General features: G+C 38.1%; 1 long non-coding RNA gene and 1 pseudogene across 1 annotated transcript; both read left to right on the top strand.

Annotated features, from left to right (window-relative positions):
• The first annotated feature begins 3,052 nt into the window (after positions 1-3,052).
• LOC126590201 (uncharacterized) lies at positions 3,053-3,627 on the top strand. The gene is made up of 3 exons (XR_007612078.1): positions 3,053-3,269; positions 3,387-3,461; positions 3,553-3,627. It is a non-coding gene; the product is annotated as an uncharacterized LOC126590201 (long non-coding RNA).
• A 5,860-nt stretch (positions 3,628-9,487) lies between these two features.
• On the top strand, positions 9,488-9,594 carry LOC126614122 (small nucleolar RNA R71; annotated as a pseudogene).
• The last annotated feature ends 9,407 nt before the right edge of the window (positions 9,595-19,001 follow it).

Genomic DNA, 19,001 nt, shown 5'->3' with positions numbered 1-19,001 from the left:
CACCATCACCTAGCAATCCTATGAACTTTTACCAATTACTTATGATCTACACATGTCACTTTGAAGGTTAGATTTTCCTAATTTATATTCTACTTGGAATCTCCAATATAGAACATATATCTAACATGCAACCCGTCCAGACGTTCGGATCAAATCTGAACATGAAAGACTCATTATGCTTTATGAAAATCCTTTGAAAAACCATGCAATCCTTAAGACGTGGTATTCATCCTAAGTGAAATTACAATTATTAATCACAAGAAGCCAGCGTCAATTTCAGGAAACCTTCCGACCAAAATTGCATCAAATTACTTTTCTAAATATCCTAATGGTGATCAAGCATTAAGACAATTAGATAGTTTTTATCCTGGTGATTAACAATTCAAAGTATGCATGCAATCAATCATAAGCAATTAAATAAAAATCACATATTCATGCTAAGTCTCAAGGCTTCGCCCTAGCAATAGAAATTAGTTACGCATATTCATAATTAAAACCATAGAAAATATATTTAAGAAAAGGATTGAAAACACCTTCAAGTAGAAAATCTTCAAAACCCTAGCAATTCTCTCTGTGTCCAAAATTGCATAAAAGAAAGCCTACCGAAAAAAAATGTGGTAGACGGCTTAGCAATATATTTTCTAAACCACCACACAAACCCTAATCCCCATAAAAAAAAGAAAAAAAAAAGAAACATAACCCTAAATTAAAATGGTAAAATTCGTCCAAAATCTGAATAGCCACGTTTTAGACCCATAAGCTGTTCCAAAACTGGCCCAATATAGCTGGATTTAATATTTGGAATATTCTGAACACCTCTCCATAAGGCCATGAACCTATCCGAGGTCATCTTGAGCTCCAAAAACGTCATTTTCCAGCACTGCGCATCCCTCCTTTATTTTATCGCCAGAAAATAACTGCTGGGTGGAAGAATCCCAAATTTTGATACGATAAAGCTAAGTGACTCATGAACGTCCTCCAACTGAAATTACTCCAAAATTCGTCCATTTGATCCTGTTTTGCTCCAGAGGAAGTTGAAAGTCCTATATTGAAAATACAATTCAAAGTATCAAAATTCTTTCAAAATATTAACCAAAATATACTAAGATTAGGGTAAAATATATAGTATAAAATCTACTCATCAAAATACTCCCAAACTTAGCTTTTTGCTTGTCCTCAAGCAAAACAAAACTAGAAAACAAAAATAAAAACTTAACAAACTAAACAACTAGCTAAAATTAGCTAACAAAAAGTTTCACCTTCAAAGTTGCAGTCCATAGCAAATTTTAAAAACTAGAACATATTTTCAAAAGTTCCAACCAATCCCACCACAGAGTCTAAGCCATTTAGAATCAATTAGAAAAGAATTCACAAACTTCCCTTGGTGTAAAGTGAACCAACATAGTTAAGGAGACTCGACTAAAACTCTTACCTCTCGTCCTTCTTTATTTCACACATACTAACTTTAAATATAACTATTTTTCATTTTCTTTTTCTCTTCAATTTTTTCTCTTTCTTTTTTTTTTCATATATAAATTTTTTTTTTTAGTAACAGTAGTGGTCGTGCAATGTCGGTTCACTTAAGCTTTCGATTCAACCCATGTAGCGAGCTTTAGGTCAATGACTCCCAAACCACTAGGGTTTTAGGGCACTAGGTGTAGAACACCCCTAAGGACTTATTAACCCGAGCTGAAAAGGCTACGAAACTAACTAACCACCCTGCCCCATGCCAAAACTCTACCGTTTGACGCGAGAATCACTGCTAATTAGGCAGAACTGGCCCGGTTACTAGGCAAAGCCTCGAGTGAGACAATTATTACTTTATAACACAATAATAATTGACTTTACTTAAAACAAAAATTAAAAATAAACTTAGACTAAAAGCAAGTGTTTCAATCTCACTCCCCACAAACCATGTTGGTGTGATGTGCAAAGTTGAAAGTATAATTCATGAATTAGTGTCTAAACAACGATAAATAGAAAAGACTTTACTGTGGGATTAACCTTCACCATGTCCATTTGTTCTAACGTTTAAAATAATCTATGAATATTAACTTCAAAAGAATGAAAATTTTTAACTGACATAAAAATTAAAATCCTAAAATGTTATTTCCCACCCCCAAACTTATTTCACACTTTGTCCTCAAGGTGTGGAAAAATAAAAGAAAATAAAGCAACAACTTTACAAAGAAAGTTAAATAATAAAACGGACACTAACTAAACCTATGAATAATTAACCAAATAGGACAAAGAAATGACAAAAATGACATGACAAGGAACAAAAGAAATAACATAAAAAAATGAGAAAGGAATGCACCTGGTAGAAGTGGAATCCATTGTGGCCTGACAAACTGTGGGCCTGGGAAGGATGACACACGAAGATAACTCAAAATCATTTGGAATGAAGCCCAGCCCGCCAAACAAAGGTCCAGGAAGAATGCAAGAACATTGGATTCCCTTGAAATGAATGGGATGCAGCTGGCATCCTCGAGCACCGAGCCGAACGGCTCTTCTCCCCCTTTAATTCAAACCGAGTCTATTGAACAGACATGGGAAAACTCCAGCTGTGTACACGTGGCGCACATCACTGCATTGAGCTCCTTAGGATTCCAAAAGAACGGTCAGATCACTCTCACTTGTCTGAAGGCTTTGTAAACCGCAGGTCTCTCGCATTTCAATAGAGACCGAAATAAGTCTTTCATTTCTCTCAGCCCCCACATCTCTTTACAATGAAAAATAGACCTCCAAAATGGAAAGAGTTTGCCTTCTCTCTCACAGCAAATCTGAGAATGCTTTCCATTGTCTTCTCAGTTTGGCACCCCTCTTCATACAAACATTCCATTTTTTTTTTCTATTTTTGTATTTTTCAGCCCTTTCTCGTTTCTAACCTCCTCATTCACAGCAGCTTCATCTTACCCTCGAAACGCTGCATCTGTAGACTTCCATAACCCAGCAACAACCATACCTCTGTGAATACCTAGCCTTCGTGGGAAATCTGAAAAACTGCAATGCAAAAGGTAAATCATTCTCAAATCTTTTGATTTCCTGTTCAGATTTATTTATTTGAGGAAAATGTACAAAATCTAACATATGCATGTGGTGTTATCTGTGTGAGGACCCTCAATAATGTCAAATCCTAGACAAACAACACAAGGAAAATGCCCTGAGTCGCCATCTCTTCTCAACCAAACCATGTGTCTTCCAAGCCTCATGCCATCACGGATTCGAGTTCTAAACATGTAGATCGAGACCATTTCGCACATGCAACGGTAATCATCTCCCACTTAGTTCAAGATACATGTCTCTCAGCTTGCGAAAAATCTCTGCAAGTTATATTTTCGTGATGAGTCTCTGTAGAAGCTTACACGGATGTTTTTCTGTATTAGGTGCCTGAGATGCACAAAGAGACTGAAGAGACAGACTCGAATAGCTCCCAAACTCATGGATCTGCAAATTTTTAGGTAGAAACCGCAACTCTTTTGATTGATTGACTATGATCTGATACTTGAATAATAACCACTATTGTGACTGAAAAATGACACTCAAATCCAGCGTACAACCGAGAGACAACAACCTTGAGCTTTCGGTCCGGTGGTCCCTGAAGGCAGTAGAAATGACAAATGTCTCAGCCTCTGTAAATGAAGAAGGTAAAAATCTCATTCTTCTGCTTCTGCTCGACTCAACATTTACATATTCAACTACATTTTATTTATGATGCCATGTTTACCGTGTATGTACTCCCAAAATGACACCATACGAATTGAAAACATACAATCACTTGAATAACTTAGATCTCTAAACTAGTAACAACTGCGGACTAAAACACATGGGCTCCCAGAAAAGAATGAAGTACGCCCTAGATCTGACTTGAGAACATACATGTAGACCATATGAACAAGAACAGTTTAGAGGACATACTGAAGAACCCATCCCAGACTTGAATAATGAAATACTATTCAAGTCCAATGCATGAGTAATAAAACTGAGGAAAAATAATCTTGGTGCTAACTTATGAATCTGGTTAGTTCTGTATAGATGTTCGTTCTATGTCCTGCATGTATTCATATTGGTGCTCTTTGTGTAGGGGTATACAGATCCATAATAGAGCCGATGGAAAAAAAAGTAAACACACAAGCTCAACGGACAAAAACAGCAAAGGCCTCAGGACCCAGATCTGAACATCTGGGAGGTAAAATTCGAATCCCTGCAAGTTTAATTGTTGTAGATCTGGTAATAATAGCTGTACTCAGTTTTGTGGTGTATGGATCTGTGATTTAACTGTGCTTCCTCCATGCATCACAAAACTGAGCTGCAGAAATTTAACTGCTCAAAATTATGTTTATGTGTTGGATCTGCAACAATCACCCCCAAACTTGCATCTGTGAATGACTTTTTATGTTGACTGCTTTAAATTTCCAGCATATTGTAGATGTGGTTGATGTTTGAAGGTAGACTTGCTGCTGGGTGCAGGATTCCAGCATAGGACGCGCTTTATTTTCCACGTTCGCAACCTGCAATTAACCAATATGTGTTAAAAAAATAAAATCAACCTGCAATCTTCCATTTTTGAATTTTTGGTTTTTTTTTTATTATATATATATTTTTTTTCTTGTGTTTTTTGTTAGTGAAAATCAAATGGAATCTAAAATTAGGAAAGAGTTTAGAAAAATTGGGTTGCCTCCTAATAAGCGCTTTATTTTAAGTCTGTAGCTAGACGTTGCGGAAGTCCGGTGGCTAGATCACTGGTTCCTTCAGAGTCAAAGACTCGTATGCAGTATCAAAGGGTGACTCCACGTATGGTTTCAGCCTGTGACCATTCACCTTGAATGCGTTGCCTTGGGCCTCATTAGTTATTTCAACTACCCCATGAAAAAAGACTTTAGTAACCAGATATGGCCCAGTCCAGCGAGATTTCAATTTCCCTGGAAACAACTTTAGCCGTGAATTGAATAGCAACACTTTTTGCCCTGGCTGAAATTCTTTCTGTAAAATTTGACTATCATGAAACACCTTAGTTCTTTCCTTGTAGATGCGAGAACTTTCATAAGCACCCTGACGCTTTTCCTCCAACTCATTGAGCTGCAATTCACGTTGTTCCCCAGCTGAGTCATATGAAAAATTTAACTCTTTAATTGCCCAGTAAGCCTTATGCTCAAGCTCCATAGGTAGATGACAAGCTTTCCCATAAACGAGTCGAAATGGTGACATCCCAATAGGAGTCTTATAAGCTGTCCTGTAGGCCCACAATGCATTATTTAATTTTAAACTCCAATCTTTACGTGTTGAACCAACTGTTTTCTCCAAAATGCGTTTTAATTCTCTGTTTGAAACTTCCACTTGACCAAATGTCTGTGGATGATAAGGTGTAGCCACACGATGATTAATCCCATATTTTGCCAACAAATTAGCAAATGGTTTATTAATAAAATGCTTCCCCCCATCACTAAGAATAACGCGTGTAATTCCAAAATGCGGAAATATAACCCCTTGGAGGAACTTCAGGACCACTGATCCCTGATTAGTTGGTGTTGCAATAGCCTCAACCTACTTAGAAACATATTCCACAGCAACTAAAATATAGTGGTTACCATGAGAAGATGGAAATGGTCCCATGAAATCAATACCCCAAACATCAAATAATTGAACAATTAAAATACTTTGTTGAGGCATCTCGTTCCTTTTGGACTGGTTGCCGACTCTTTGACACCTATCACAAGCCTTGCACCAATTATGTGCATCTTTAAAAAGTGTAGGCCAAAATAACCCACTCTGCAAAATTTTCTCTGTTGTCCTTTTCTGCCCAAAATGTCCCCCACATGCAAAATGATGAGCAAACTTTATAACACTTTCATGTTCTGCCTCAGGAATACACCTGCGAATAATCTGGTCTGGGCAATACTTATATAGGTATGGCTCATCCCAGAAATAATGCTTTACATCAGATAAAAACTTCTTTTTCTGCTGAAACGTTAAATTTGGATGCACTACACCTTTAACCAAGTAATTAACAATATCAGCAAACCAAGGTGTTCTAATTTGTACTGCAAATAGTTGTTCATCTGGAAAACTCTCACTTAATGGTAGGGAATCCTCTTCGGAAGCCGTGGGAATAATTAATCTAGATAAATGGTCAGCCACCACATTTTCACTACCCTTTTTATCTCTGATTTCTAAGTCAAACTCTTGCAATAAAAGAATCCAACGAATCAATCGAGGCTTAACATCTTTTTTAGACAACAAATATTTCAAAGCTGCATGATCTGTAAAGACAATCACTTTAGCCCCAACTAAATATGAACAAAATTTTTCCAATGCAAAAACTACTGCCAACAATTCTTTCTCTATGGTTGCATAGTTGAGTTGTGCATCATTGAGGGTTCGACTAGCATAATAAATAATTTGGGGAAGCTTATCTTTCCGCTGTCCAAGAACTGCTCCCACTGCATAATCTGATGCGTCACACATCAATTCAAAAGGTAAGCTCCAATTAGGGGTTGCAATAATGGATGTTGTAGTGAGTAGTATCTTTAACTTCTTGAAGACCTCCAAACAAGCCTCATCAAAAACAAAAGGAGCATCCTTAGCCAATAAATTACACAATGGTCGGCTAATCTTGAAGAAATCCTTGATGAACCGTCTATAAAACCCGGCATGGCCAAGAAAAGATCGTACACTCTTAACAGTTGTTGGGGGTGGCAACTTTTCAATTGCATCAATTTTAGCCTTATCAACCTCAATACCCCTGTTAGAAATCAAGTGGCCTAGGACAATTCCCTGCTTAACCATGAAATGACACTTTTTCCAATTTAAAACCATGTTGGTCTTAATGCACCTTTCAAGAACTAGAGATAAATTCTGCAAACATTGGTCAAAAGAATCCCCAAAAACAGCAAAGTCATCCATAAATACCTCAACTACATGTTCAACTAACCCGGCAAATATGCTCATCATGCAACGCTGAAACGTGGCAGGCGCATTACACAAACCAAAAGGCATTCTTCTATATGCGAAAGTCCCAAAAGGACAAGTAAAGGTTGTCTTTTCTTGATCCTCAGGGGCAACTGGAATCTAGTTATACCCTGAATAGCCATCCAAGAAATAATAGAATGCACGTCCAGCCAACCTTTCCAACATTTGATCAGTTAATGGCAATGGAAAATGATATTTTCTAGTACCCACATTGATCTTTCTATAATCAACACACATACGCCACCCAGTAGTCAAACGAGTAGGCACAAGTTCATTATTATCATTCTTCACAACTGTAATACCATAACGCTTTGGCACCACTTGAGTTGGACTAATCTACTTACTATCTGAAATTGGGTAGATCATCCCAGCATCTAAAAGCTTCATAACTTCATTACGAACAACTTCTTTCATAATTGGATTCAATCGACGTTGAGCGTCAATGGCAAGCTTTACTTCATCCTCCATCAAAATTTTGTGCATACAAATTGTATGGCTGATCCCTTTAATGTCAGCCATAGTCCAACCAATTGCATCTTGATAGCTCCTTAAAATGCGTAACAATTTATCTTCTTCTGTTGATGATAAATCAGCAGCAATAATAACTGGCAGCGAAGAATCTGCACCCAAATAAGCATATTTCAAGTGTTCGGGAAGCATTTTTAATTCCAATTTAGGTGGTTGCACCTTAGAAGGCTGCAGCAGATTTTTGGGTTCCCCTAAACTCTCAAAAATGTGCCTCCAACGTGGGGGTTGAAAAGGAACACTTTCCAAAGCTGAAACATACTCAAAAACCTCTTCATCTTCTGTATTTTTATTCTCAAACCCATGCAACACATTTAACAATGGATCAGATGTCAAACGTGGCATAATTTCAGCATGTAATAAGCTGTCAAGCACGTCAACACGCATACAATCTTGCACATCACCTGGCCTTTTAGTAGCTTCAAACAAACTGAACATAATAGATTGATCTTGCACTCTAAGTGTAAGTGTTCCAGCCTCTACATCAATTAATGTTCTAGCAGTTGCCATGAAGGGACGTCCCAAAATAATCGGTGTTTGCATATCTTCATCTATATCCAAAATCACAAAATCTGCAGGAAGATAGAGATTATCCACTTTAATAATTAGGTCTTCAATAATTCCCCTAGGATAAGCAACTGAATGGTCCGCTAATTGTAGAATAACTGATGTAGGCTTGATTTCGCCTTGTCCTAGTCTTTGAAAAACAGAAAAATGCATTAAATTAATACTAGCACCCAAATCAATTAAAGCACGTTTAAAATTAGAATTTCCAATTGTGCATGAAATTGTAAAACTCCCTAGATCTTGTTTCTTTGGGGGCAACTTGTGTAGTAGAACAACGCTGCATTGTTCTGTAAGAATTACTTTTTCAAAATCAACAAGCTTCTTTTTCTTTGTGCAAACATCCATAAAAAACTTGGCATAAGACGGAATGTTCTTGATGGCATCAATTAACGGAAGATTAATCTGAACCTTAGACAAAGTCTTTATAAAATCTGTCAGCTGTTAGTCTTTAACTTTAGGCTTCAACCTTTCGGGATAAGGCATAGGTGGCTCATACACACGATCCGCAACAATATCTGCACCATTTTCGGAACTGTTCAAGGGCTGGTTAGAATCTTTCAAATTGGCAGATTTTTCAATAATTCCCGAATCTGTTTTTTGCTGTGAAGCCACCTGCGAATTTCGAACACAAATTTCACTTCTATTATCAAAACTTTTTCCAGAGCGTAAAATTCTTATTGCCATGCAATATGCACCTCCCCTTGGATTTGGTTCGATTTGGCTAGGAAATGTACCTGGTGCCCTTTCTGAAACCTGCAAAGCAATTTGCCCCATCTGTTTTTCCATGTTTTTCATTGCTGCCTATAGATTTTGGATTTCTTGAGTGGTTGTATTCGCTAATTTTTCAATTGCAACCTCCCAAGCAGCCTTAGGTGCAGCAGGTTGTTGTACCTGTAATTGAAATTGAGGCCTAGAGTGCTGATCTTTGTCCCACTTTAAATTAGGATGATCTCTCCAACCTGGGTTGTAAAAATTTGAATACGGGTCATATCTGGGACGCTGGAAATTGTTAAATGCATTAACCTGCTCTGCTGTAAAATCTGAACAAACATCTTTATGTGGGCAGCTCATAAAATCATGAGTTATCATGTTACAAATGCTGCATGCAGCTTGTAAAGGCTGCTGTACAGCAACCTGTGAACCTGGTATTCTCTGCAATAACATGTCAAATTTTGCATCAAACATTTTCTCCATGTTTTCAATTTGTGCTGTAACATATGAAAAACCATTAGACATCTCAAAAACAGACCTAGATTGTGGCTGCTCAACTGCCCACTGCTGTGTATCTGCTGCCATTTTTTCAAATAACAAACAAGACTCTTGTGCATTTTTATCTTTGTACGAACCTCTACATAAAGCGTTGACAAGAGTTTTTGTAGTCATATTCAACCATCTGAAAAACATATGCATCTGATCAGTAGTGTTGATACCCGAATGTGGACATTTTCTAATCAACTCTTTGAACAGCTTCCACGCCTCATGAAACTCTTCATTTGGTTTTTGATAAAATCTGAGTTTTCATGTCAAGAGTTTTTTAAGCTGGATAATACTTGGTTAAAAATCTTTCACTGAGTTGGGCCCAAGTACTTATACTTCCAGTTGGGAGTGTGAGGAGCCATCTCCTTGCTTGATCTTTTAGAGTGTATGGAAATAAACGGAACTTAATAGATTCAGCTGAAAATCCTCTCACCAAAATATTTTTGCATCCCATTAAAAATTCTGCAATATGCATGTTTGGATCGTCAGATGATAACTCATGAAATGTAGGTAGAATATTCAACATGTGCTGCTTTATTTCAAATGTAGACCCTTCCTCAACTGCTAGATAAGTAATGCAACTTGGTATGTTGGTGGTATGAGCTATTAAAGAATCACACAAAGGCTGACCAGCCTTTGGGATTACAAATGCCATTTTTTCTTTGTTGTGCAGGTCCCCAGAAAATAAAGATTGCAGAAAAGTCTCCTACAGTGATGGAACCCACTTTAAATTTGGCTCCCTGCGTCTCCTCCTTAAATTCTGCTCGAGTTCTAGATCCAATGGAATCAACTTCTGCACTGTTGAACGGGTGCTGACCATGCACAGATTATCTTTGTAATCTGCACTGTACTGTTGTAATCTGTGAAAAATAAAATAAAAACAAAAAGTAAATATATTTTTTTATATGTATAAACAACAATAACTAATTGAAAATCTGATTAGTAGGGATTATTTTAAATAATCCCCGGCAACGGCGCCATTTTCTTGATAGGAATTTTACTACTCATGTGAATGCGATAAAAACTCCTATAATACTTGTAAGAATCACAAGGTTGTTGTAGTATAAACGGATCTTGCAAGGTTATTCTCCACAGGGATTATTAAATAATTTGAAACTAACCAAATTTCAATTAATTATTGTAAAATAGAAATTGATGTGATTGATTTTATAACCTACTTAAAATAAAAACGAAATTAATTAATTAAAGTAAACAATCTGCAATATTGAAAACTAGAAGGAAAAGAAAACTGTTTTGGGAGAAATCAAATTAAGAAAGCGCTAGGGTTCCACCATCACCTAGCAATCCTATGAATTTTTACCAATTACTTATGATCTACACATGTCACTTTGAAGGTTAGATTTTCCTAATTTATATTCTACTTGGAACCTCCAACATAGAACATATATCTAACATGCAACCCGTCCGGATGTTCGGATCAAATCTGAACATGAAAGACTCATTATGCTTTATGAAAATCCTTTGAAAAACCATGCAATCCTTAAGACGTGGTATTCATCCTAAGTGAAATTACAATTATTAATCACAAGAAGCCAGAGTCAATTTCAGGGAATCTTCCGACCAAAATTGCATCAAATTACTTTTCTAAAGATCCTAATGGTGATCAGGCATTAAGACAATTAGATAGTTTTTATCCCGGTGATTAACAATTCAAAGTATGCATGCAATCAATCATAAGCAATTAAATAAAAATCACGTATTCATGCTAAGGCTCAAGGCTTCGCCTTAGCAATAGAAATTAGTTACGCATATTCATAATTAAAATCATAGAAAATATATTTAAGAAAATGATTGAAAGCACCTTCAAGTAGAAAATCTTCAAAACCCTAGCAATTCTCTCTGTCTCCAAAATTGCATAAAAGAAAGCCTACTGAAAAAAAATGTGGTAGACGGCTCAGCAATATATTTTCTAAACCACCACACAAACCCTAATCCCCATAAAAAAAAAAAAAAAAAACATAACCCTAAATTAAAATGGTAAAATTCGTCCAAAATCTGAACAGCCACGTTTTAGACTCATAAACTGCTCCACAACTGGCCAAATATAGCTGGATTTAATATTTGGAATATTCTGAACACTTCTTCAGAAGGCCACAAACCCATCTGAGGTCATCTTGGGCTCCAAAAACGCAATTTAAGCCTAAAAACGTCATTTTCCAGCATTGCGCATCGCTCCTTTATTTTATCGCCAGAAAATAACCGCTTGGTGGAAAAATCCCAAATTTTGATACGATCAAGCTAAGTGACTCACGAACGTCCTCCAACTAGAATTACTCCAAAATTCGTCCATTTGATCCTGTATTGCTCCAGAGGAAGTCGAAAGTCCTATATTGAAAATACAATTCAAAGTATCAAAATTCTTTCAAAATATTAACAAAAATATACTAAGATTAGGGTAAAATATATAATATAAAATCTAATATCATTTGGCAACTTGCCACTCATGCCACCAACCAGGTGAAGAAGGAACTCATCTTCATGCCACCAACCAAGTGATGAAATGTACAACCCGTACGCTCATTCATGCCACCAACCAGGTGATGAAATGTACAACCCGTACTTTAATATCATTTGGCAACTTGCCATTCATGCCACCAACCAGGTGAAGAAGGAACTCATCTTCGTGCCACCAACTAGGTGATGAAATGTACAACTCGTACTCTCCTTCATGCCACCAACCAAGTGATGAAATGTATAACCCGTACTCTAATATCATTTGGCAACTTGCCACTTATGCCACCAACCAGGTGAAGAAGGAACTCATCTTCATGTCACCAACCAGGTGATGAAATGTACAACCCATACTCTCCTTCATGCCACCAACCAGGTGATGAAATGTACAACATGTACTATAATATCATTTGGCAACTTGCCATTCATGCTACCAACCAAGTGAAGAAGGAACTCATCTTCATGCCACCAACCAGGTGATGAAATGTACAACTCGTACTCTAATATCATTTGGCAACTTGCCACTCATATCACCAACCAGGTGATGAAATATACAACCCGTACTCTCCTTCATGCCACCAACCAGGTGATGAAATGTACAACCAGTACTCTAATATCATTTGGTAACTTGCCACTCATGCCACCAACCAGATGAAGAATGAACTCATCTTTATGCCACCAACCAGGTGATGAAATGTACAACCTGTACTCTCATTCATGCCACCAACCAGGTGATGAAATGTACAACCTGTACTCTAATATCATTTGGCAACTTGCCATTCATGCCACTAATCAGGTGAAGAAGGAACTTATCCTCGTGCCATCAACCAGGTGATGAAATGTGATGAAATGTAATGAAGGAACTCATCTTCGTACCACCAACCAAATGATGAAAGCAACTCACCATTCATTCCACCTACCAAAAGACGAGTGGTACAACTTGTACATGTGAACTCCTAGCATTCACAAATAATCAAAAACCCTCAAACTTGACAACTCAACTAGGGCAGCACTTATGCCCAACAAGAGTTATAGTCACCAACAAAGTCTTATTGCAAGCCAACAACAACTTCAATGCATGGCGTACAAATATCAAGCTATTCAGCCCTCTTGCATCTGCTTCAGACATTTCCCTTCTGTAACAATGCAAACACTACAACTCGTAGAAAGCTTCACACTCTTGATCAAGACAGTGTGAAGTAAAACCAATTTATGGTGCCAACAAGAACTTCATCAAAGGAGTTCAACCACAATTCTCAAAAGTGTCACACACTCTTGATCAAGACAGTGTGAAGCAAAACCAATTTATGGTGGCAACAAAAGCTTCATCAAAGGAGTTCAACCACAATTCTCAAAAGCTTCATACACTCTTAATCAAGACAATGTGAAGCAAAACCAATTTATGGTGCCAACAAGAGCTTCATCAATGGAGGGCAACCACAATTCTCAAAAGCTTCACGCACTCTTGATCAAGACAGTGTGAATAAAAATCAATTTATGGTGCCAACAAAAGCTTCATCAAAGGAGTTCAACCACAATTCTCAAAAGCTTCATACACTCTTGATCAAGACAGTGTGAAGCAAAACCAATTTATATTGCCAACAAGATCTTCATCAATAGAGGGCAACCACAATTCTCAAAAGCTTCACACACTCTTGATCAAGACAGTGTGAAGCAAAACCAATTTATGGTGCCAACAAAAGCTTCATCAAAGGAGTTCAACTACAATTCTCAAAAGCTTCACACACTCTTGATCAAGACAGTGTGAAGTAAAACCAATTTATGGTGCCAACAAGAGCTTCATCAATGAAGGGCAACCACAATTCTCAAAAGCTTCACACACTCTTAATCAAGACAATGTGAAGTAAAACCAATTTATGGTGCCAACAAAAGCTTCATCAATGGAGGGCAACTACAATTCTCAAACCTTCAAAGCAAATTCAAAACTGTTCGAAGCAAATTCAATTTATATGGTTCATCCAAATCTTTGACTACTACAAAGTGTGACTTGCATCACAATCTCTTGCTCAACGGTGTAGAAGCAAAATTTGTAAATGTTGTCTCTCCCACATTTTCAAATTTCTAGTTTCTCAAAAAGAAAAAGAAAAAAAAAAGAAATTCAACAAAGCTTCATCAATGGAAATTCAACAAAGCTTCATCAATGGAGGACAACTACAAATTTTCAAAAGCTTCACACTATCTTGATCAAGATAGTGTGAAGCAAAATCAATTCATGGTACCCAACAAAAGCTTCAACTCCAAAGTTTCACCAACAAAAGCTTCATCAATGGAGGACACTATAAATTCTCAAAAGCTTCACACTATCTTGATTAAGATAATGTGAAGCAAAATCAATTCATGTTACCCAACACAAGCTTCAACTCCAAAGCTTCACCAACAAAAACTTCATCAATGGAGGACAACTACAAATTCTCAAAAGCTTCACACTATTTTGATCAAGATAGTGTGAAGCAAAATCAATTCATGGTACTCAACAAAAGCTTCAACTTCAAAGTTTCACCTACAAAGCTTCAACTCCAAAGCTTCACCTACAAAAGCTTCACCCACAATAGCTTCACCCACAATAGCTTCACCTACAAAAGCTTCACCCACAAAAGCTTCACCCGCCACAAAAGCTTCACCCGCCACAAAAGCTTCACCCGCCACAAAAGCTTCACCTACAAAAGCTTCACCTACAAAAGCTTCACCTACAAAAGCTCCACCCATAAAAGCTTCACCAACAAAAGCTTCACCCACAAAAGCTTCCCCACCATAAAAGCTTCACCCACAAAAGCTTCCCCCACCACAAAAGCTTCACCCATAAAAACTTCACCAACAAAAGCTTCACCCACAAAAGCTTCCCCCACCACAAAAGCTTCACCCATAAAAGCTTCACCAACAAAAGCTTCACCAACCACAAAAGCTTCACCATAAAAGCTTCACCAACAAAAGCTTCACCTACAAACCTTCAACACAAAAGCTTCACACTATCTTGATCAAGATAGTATGAAGCAAAATCAATTCATGGTACCCAACAAAGCTTCAACCTCAAAGCTTCACCTACAAAGCTTCAACACCAAAGCTTTAAAATATATATATATATATATATATATATATATATATTTTTTTTTTTTTTCGAAAATTCAAAAATTCAGAAATTTGCAAATTCGAAAGTTCAAAAAAAAAAATGAAAAACAAAATTGCCTAGGCCTCCTCTTCTTTGGGTCTAACAACTTTCATAACAAATATATATGAAGAATGAGTTTTGGGCTACCACTTAGAAAGGAAATGCCTCATTCGTCAACTCCCTCAAACGGAGACTGGGGGACTCCTACCATATGCTACTGAACCTTGATACTCGGAAGTCTTACGACCACTCAGTGACTTGGATTTTTCAAGTCTCCAAACGAGAAGTTTTCCTCACTAGGGAAATTAAGGGAGCACTACCTCAACCTACATGCTTCACTCACAAAGCTTCAACATACAAGATTCAACAAAAGGAAAAATTCAAAGAACTTAGTGAACAGGGCCTTTTTGTATTTAACACAATACGTTGAAATGAAGCAAAGCTTGTTTATTGATATCTCTGATAAGTTACAAATATGTACATATACATGAATCAAAATAAACAAACAAGAGGGAGCCTTCACAAAGGTTGCTCAGGAGAAGTCTTAGCAGTCGGCAGAGCCCCAAAAAGAGGAGGCACCAGAGGGTGATTATTCAGAGCCTCAGTACTAGGCAGAACCCCAGAATGATGAGACACCGAAGGTTGATCATTTGGAACTTTATTACGCGGTACAACCTTAGAAGACGAAGGCAATAAATGCCTTTGGAACAAACCCATAAACCTCTAATGATCAAGTAAAATCTGACCATCAGATTCCTGCAGCTGGTCGAGCTTCCTCTTTATGTTTGTAACATAGTCATGTGCGAGCCTGCGCAACTGTTTATTCTCATACTTAAGCCCTCTGATCTTTTATTTGAGACTTATCACTTCAATCGCAAATGATTCAACTTGGCGGGTTCGAACAAATAGGCGTTGGGCCATATTAGACATAGAACCTGACACTGAACACTCAAAGCAAGAGAATCCTTAACAGCCAACTCATCAGACTTTTTGGAAAGTAGTCTGTTATCTTTGGGAGTGAGAAAATTCCTGGCCACCACCGCAGGAGTCATATCATTCTTTATCACAGAGTCCCCAATGGTAAGAGGACCAGTAGGGGATAAGAAGGATGGACGCCATATATTGTCTTGAGAAGGCATGACTGCCTCTTCACCAAAGTTCAAGTCAAAACGACAGTCGAATGGGCCAAACATTCTCATAAATAATGAATGAGAAATGAGAAGCAATAAATCTCTGAAGTAAGGGGAAAATTCCTACAAGCAATAACTCTCTGAATGTACTTCTTGCACACAATTGGTGCCCTTATAAAAGAAAGGGCAACAGGGCCGTTGGTTCAAAAATCGAAGAGGCATTACTCTCCGGATTCTGAAGAGGCATCACTTTCCACACGCAACATCAGCTCATCGGGTACCACAGATAACTTTGCCAAAGATCTCTGACAAAGTTTAGACACATAAATTTTGAAGGTCCAGCTACCTTATTATTACCCACAAGGGTAAAGGAACAACACCATTGCTTGATAACTAGAAAGTCCCAATGTTTGTCAACCTCCGTGCTCCGTGGCAAGGCAGACTGGCAAAAATGCCCAACCTTTATTCATATTTGAGAAAACATTCCCAACAAGATTGCTTGCTCAACAATCGAAGAGGCACTGCCCCCTGAATCTCGAGAGCCAGACTCTCAACAGGATTACTTTCTCAAAAATCGAAGAGACACTGCTATCCAAATCTCAAGAGTTAGACTTCCAACAAGATTGCTTTCTCAAAAATTGAAGAGGCACCGCTCTCCGAATCTCAAGAGCCAGACTCCCAACAGGATTACGTGCTCAAAAATCGAAGAGGCACCGCTCTCCGAATCTCGAGAGCCAGACTCCCAACAGGATTACTTTCTCAAAAATCAAAGAGACACTACTTTTCGAATCTCGAGAGCCAGACTCCCAGCAGGATTGCTTTCTCAAAAATCGAAGAGGCACCGTTCTCTGAATCTCGATAGCTAGATCCCCGACAGGATTACTTGTTCGAAAACCAAAGAGGCATCGCTCTCCGAACTTCGAGAGCCAGATTTCCTTGGATTAAGCTTGTCTGCAATCTTCACACGCAACATCAACTTTCCAGATACCACAGACCACTTTTTCAAAGTGCTCTGACAAAGTTAAAACACGTGAAGTTTGCAGCTCCCACTACATTGCTATGACCAAGAAAGGTAAAGGAATAACACTACTACTTGTTATTAGGGTGACTCCTATATATGTCGGCATCCATCCTCCACAGCTAGGCAAACCTGCAAATAAAAGAAATGCTCAACTTTTCTTCATATTCGAGAGGGCACTCTCAGCAGAGTCTCTCGAAATACTCAGCTTATTTTCCTCCCAATAATACATCTGCAAACAAGCCACACCAGAGCAAGAGTATCTCATATCATTAGGGTTAAAAGAAAGAGTATCCCATATCATGTTTTTTCCTTATCTTTTCCTTTGGCCTTATTCTTACCTGCAAGACAAGGAGAAAGAGAGCAATCAGTCAGCACTTAGAATCAAGCTTCCAGTTAGGAACTGACTGCCTGGAACCCCTTGCCTAATTACTTACCTGGCATTACTCTCGAGTACTCGTCTTCAACATCTTATGCTTCCAGAGAAGATACCACATCTGCTTGAGGAACAGATAGGGCAAGTGAGAATGATACAAGGAAGCATGTGGAGACAAGCGTAACAGAACACGTGCCGATACATCCACTACTTTGTCAACAGCAAAAGTATCCCATATCATCAGGGTCGAACGTACTCTAGATTTGATGGACTTGTTTTGACCCTCAAATTCTTGAGTCGGCCTTATACTCTGAAGGAAACTAGAAAACCTTCCAGCCCAGTTCAAGAATAAGCCTGTGAAAAGTTACTTCTTTAAAAGCAAAAGTATCTCATATCATATCTTCTCCATTTGCTTCTCCTTATCCTTGGTGCTATTTACGACACAAGGAGAAGGAGAACAATCAACCAGAAGCCGAAGTCGAACTTCCGATCCAAGTTACTTACTTGGAAGTCTGATTGCTTACCTTGTCTGTTACCTCATTCGACAAATCTCCTAGCTCGACGACTTGTGAAACTTCTACTATAGGGTTTGGATCGTACTTGACCAAGCCTGAAACTACAAGTAAGCTTCAAGTGAAATTGATACATTACCTTGTGCATCTTCATCAGTTAAAGATACCACCCTTGGATGGAGGAAAAGTACTTCCAGAGAAGATGTCACATCTACATATGAGACATATAAGGCAAGTAAAAATGATACCACACTTCGGTACTTAGAAGTTTCATGATTACTCAATAGCTTGGATCTTGCAAGTCCCCAACCGAGGAGCTTCCCTCACTCGGGAATTTAGGGGAGCACTGTTTGTACCATACTTGACCAATCCCGAAACTATTGAGCACCGGTTAACGTTATACCGTCCAGGACCCAGAAGAGTTTCCCTCCAACCAGGAGGCCAATTACAGAGCGACACGTGTCGACCTCAGAAGCCAATCATAACGCGACACGTGTCAACATCAGAAGCCAATCACAACACGACACGTGTCAATGTCAGAATGAAACTAGAAACTCTCTTTTATAAATAGAGATCATTCTCTCACAATATTTCCGAATGTCATTTGTACTAAATCATTCACTAGTACTCAATAAGGGAGAGATTGAACCTATGTACTTGTGTAAACCCTTCACAATTAATGAGAACTCCTCTACTCCGTGGACGTAGCCAATCTGGGTGAACCACGTACATCTAGTGTTTGTTTCCCTGTCTCTATCCATTTACATACTTATCCACACTAGTGACCGGAGCAATCTAGCGAAGGTCACAAACTTAACACTTTCTGTTGTACCAAAGTCCTCATTGATTTTGTGCATCAACAAATAATATGTTTTAGGTCTTGAAATTCAAGTCTTAAGGGTTGTGTGACTATTTGGACCCAAAATGATAGTTTATGTTGGGCCCATAATTAATTTCAGCCCAATGAATGTGGCCTCGGGAATCTTCAAATATTCTCAAGAAGGGCCTAGCCCAATGGAATTCAACCTAGTCCTATCAGGAAAAGGTT

Source organism: Malus sylvestris, chromosome 2 (assembly GCF_916048215.2).
Source record: "Malus sylvestris chromosome 2, drMalSylv7.2, whole genome shotgun sequence".
Taxonomy (NCBI): domain Eukaryota; kingdom Viridiplantae; phylum Streptophyta; class Magnoliopsida; order Rosales; family Rosaceae; genus Malus; species Malus sylvestris.
This window is presented reverse-complemented; position numbering and strand designations above follow the sequence as displayed.